The sequence below is a fragment of the Octopus sinensis genome, linkage group LG29 (genome assembly GCF_006345805.1).
Source record: "Octopus sinensis linkage group LG29, ASM634580v1, whole genome shotgun sequence".
Classification (NCBI taxonomy): domain Eukaryota; kingdom Metazoa; phylum Mollusca; class Cephalopoda; order Octopoda; family Octopodidae; genus Octopus; species Octopus sinensis.
The window spans coordinates 16,282,963-16,286,776 of record NC_043025.1 but is presented as its reverse complement, the minus strand read 5'-3'; the positions used below and the strand labels follow the sequence as shown (position 1 = coordinate 16,286,776).

General features: G+C 41.3%; 1 protein-coding gene across 3 annotated transcripts in view; it reads right to left on the bottom strand.

Moving 5' to 3' along the window:
- Nucleotides 1-592: 592 nt before the first annotated feature.
- The window catches only part of LOC115225945 (histidine-rich glycoprotein-like), a 16,750-nt gene continuing 13,528 nt past the window's right edge, over nt 593-3,814 (bottom strand). For 2 of the 3 annotated variants that reach the window (XR_005004282.1, XM_029796924.2), the window contains exon 4: nt 593-828. The gene's annotated coding sequence lies outside the window, so the exon portion shown is untranslated. The remainder of the gene's footprint in view (nt 829-3,814) is intronic. The other variant, XM_036514940.1, reaches the window with a different exon arrangement.

Sequence of the window (3,814 nt, the reverse complement as noted above, 5' to 3'; positions counted from 1 at the left end):
ATATATATATATATATATATATATTTATATATGTATGTATGTATATACACACACATATGTATATACGTATGTATGTATGTATGTAAGTCCAAGTCTGTGCATTTCGTTTTCTGTTGCACTGATGCAAACCAGTGTAAAACGCCATTACTTTACGTCACAGACATAGCTGTTCAGCAGATAGAGACCGATAAAACAATACATGGAAACAAAGACCCAATCGTTTGATGCAATCCCCTACCGTCGTTCACATGATGGGTGTGGCCCAATAACTGAAGGAGAATTTATGAGAATAACAAAATCACTCAAAAACGGTAAACAAAAAAGAAAAACAAACGTGTTAATCATTTTGCTAATTTTTATTAATTATATTTTGTTGTTTTTACATAGGTTTTCTGTTGTTCATATATTAAGATATTTTATAATAATATTCATCATCGCCATTGTTGTAATTGTTATCGTCGTATATATATATATATATATATATACTGCATATATATATATAGAAAACCTATGTATATATACACCTACATATATATATATGCATGTATACACACACACATATATATATATATAAATACACATGCATATACATATGCATATGCACACTCACATATATATATACACATGCATATACATACATATATATTAAGTTTTAGTGTGTTTCATAGACTGTATAAATTATACATATAAACCAATTACATCAGGTTGTGTGTGTGTGTATATATGATTTAATATACAGACTCATATATATTTACACAGGCATATATATGTATATATACAGATATATATATATATTCATTTATCTGGAGGATGAAATCGTTGAGCAAGCTGCAAAGAAAAATAATAATCGACATTAGTTAAATTAATTTTAATTAAATGAAATTAAAACAAGTTTTACATTTTTCAGTTTCTCTGTTCTTCACACTTATCTATCCAAATCTCTCTCTCTCTCTCTCTCTCCTCTCTCTCTCCTCTCTCTCTCTCTCCCACCTCAAATATATATACATGTGTATATAGATGCAAGCATGGCTAAGTGGTTAACAAGCTCACTTTGCAATCCCATGGTTTCTAGCTCAGTGCCACTGCACAGCACCTCGGGGCAACCTTGAGTAATCAGAGCTCAGAGCTGGCCAATATCTTGTAAAGGGATTTGATCACTGGAAACTGTATGAAATCCTTTCATATATGTCCGGGTTGCGGATCCGTGGAACAAGCTGCCAGACGAGATGGTGAAGATGCCGACGACCGCTTTGTTCAAAGCCTCCCTGGACCTCAAGTGGCCTGAACTCTTTACATGAACACCACCCTGTACTTAACTCCATGTCCCCCTACATGGCCTTGCTATTTGCTTTTGAGCCAAAGTAACTAACTAACTAACTAACATGTATGTGTGTATGTATATAGATATATATTTATATACACACGCACACATACACACACACATATACATACATATATATATATATATATATATATATATATATATATATATATATATCACCATCATCATCATCATCGTTTAACGTCTGCTTTCCATGCTAGCATGGGTTGGACGATTTTGACTGAGGGCTGGCAAACCAGATGGCTGCACCAAGCTCCTGTCTTGATCTGGTAGAGTTTCTACAGCTGGATGCCCTTCCTAACGCCAACCACTCTGAGAGTGTAGTAGGTGCTTTTACATGCCACCGGCACGGGGCCAGTCAGGCGGTACAGGCAACGACCACACTCAAATGGTGCTTTTTATGTGCCACCTGCACAGGAGCCAGTCCAGTGGCACTGGCGACGACCTCGCTCGAATGTTTTTTCACGTGCCACCAGCACAAGTGCCAGTAAGGCGACGCAGTCCTTGTTTCATATACATTCGATCCTTTTTCCAAGAAATCTAATGCTCATAGCTTAGTTTTTCCTTGGGGCTGGCCGGATCGGAGCGATCTCAAGATTAATCAGCCGAAATTGCGAGGATGATCCGGTTCTTGACTGAAGATTAGGGGCTTTGAATGACCCGTCCGTTTTTTGTGTCGTCTATTTGAATGTTTTGCGTTCTAGTCCCATTTTGTATTTTTATACATATATATATATGTATATATATATATATATATATATATATATATATATATATATATAATATATATATATATATATATATATACAATATATATATATATATATATATAAGACCTGTTGAGGCAGAGGCAAGTGTGTGACACGTGTGACACTTGTGAAGACCTGTTGAGGCAAGTGAAAATCAAACCAAATCAAAATAGATGAACATCAATGGAATTTGTATCTTTGTGGTACCAGTACTGGTGGCACACAAGAAAACCATCCGAACGTGGCCGTAGCCAGTACCGCATCGACTGGCCTCCGTGCTGTGGGCACAACAAACACCATCTGATCGTGGCCGTTCGCCAGCCTCATCTGGCACCTGTGTCGGTGGCACATAAAAACACCATCCGAAGACCCGGCGACGTAGTCAGTCCACCTGTGCATACCTTCCTACTTATGACACTTGTGAAGACCTGTTGAGGCAAGTGTGTGACACTTGTGTAGACCTGTTGAGGCAAGTGAAAATCAAATCAAATCAAATCAAACCAAATCAAAATAGATGAACATCAATGGAATTTGTATCTTTGTGGTACCAGTACCGGTGGCACACAAGAAAACCATCCGAACGTGGCCGTAGCCAGTACCGCATCGACTGGCCTCTGTGATGTGGGCACATAACAAACACCATCCGATCGTGGCCGTTCGCCAGCCTCATCTGGCACCTGTGTCGGTGGCACATAAAAACACCAACCGAAGACCCGGCAAGACTAGTCAGGCCATAACCCGTGGCCCCTACCTGGGACGTAGTCAGTCCACCTGTGCATACCTTCCTTCCTTCTTGTGACACTTGTGACACCTGTGAAGACCTGTTGAGGCAAGTGAAAATCAAATCAAATCAAATCAAAATAGATGAACATCAATGGAATTTGTATCTTTGTGGTACCAGTGCCGGTGGCACACAAGAAAACCATCCGAACGTGGCCGTAGCCAGTACCGCATCGACTGGCCTCCGTGCTGTGGGCACGTAACAAACACCATCCGATCGTGGCCGTTCACCAGCCTCATCTGGCACCTGTGTCGGTGGCACATAAAAACACCATCCGAAGACCCGGCAAGACTAGTCAGGCCATAACCCGTGGCCCCTACCTGGGACGTAGTTAGTCCACCTGTGCATACCTTCCTTCTTGTGACACTTGTGAAGACCTGTTGAGGCAAGTGAAAATCAAATCAAAACAAATCAAAATAGATGAACATCAATGGAATTTGTATCTTTGTGGTACCAGTGCCGGTGGCACACAAGAAAATCATCTGAACGTGGCCGTAGCCAGTACCGCATAGACTGGCCTCCGTGCTTTGGGGACGTAACAAACACCATCCGATCGTGGCCGTCCGCCAGCCTCATCTGGCACCTGTGTCGGTGGCACATAAAAACACCATCCGAGCGTGGCCGTCTGCCAGCCTCGTCTGGCACCTGTGTCGGTGGCACATAAAATCACCCACTACACTCTCGGAGTGGTTGGCGTTAGGAAGGGCATCCAGCTGTAGAAACACTGCCAGATCTGACTGGCCTGGTGCAGCCTTCGGGCTTGCCAGACCCCAGTTGAACCGTCCAACCCATGCTAGCATGGAAAGCGGACGTTAAACGATGATGATGATGATGATGATATATATATATATATATATATATATATATATATATCAACAATAGGCGCAGGAGTGGCTGTGTGGTAAGTAGCTTGCTTACCAACCACATGGTTCCGGGTTCAGT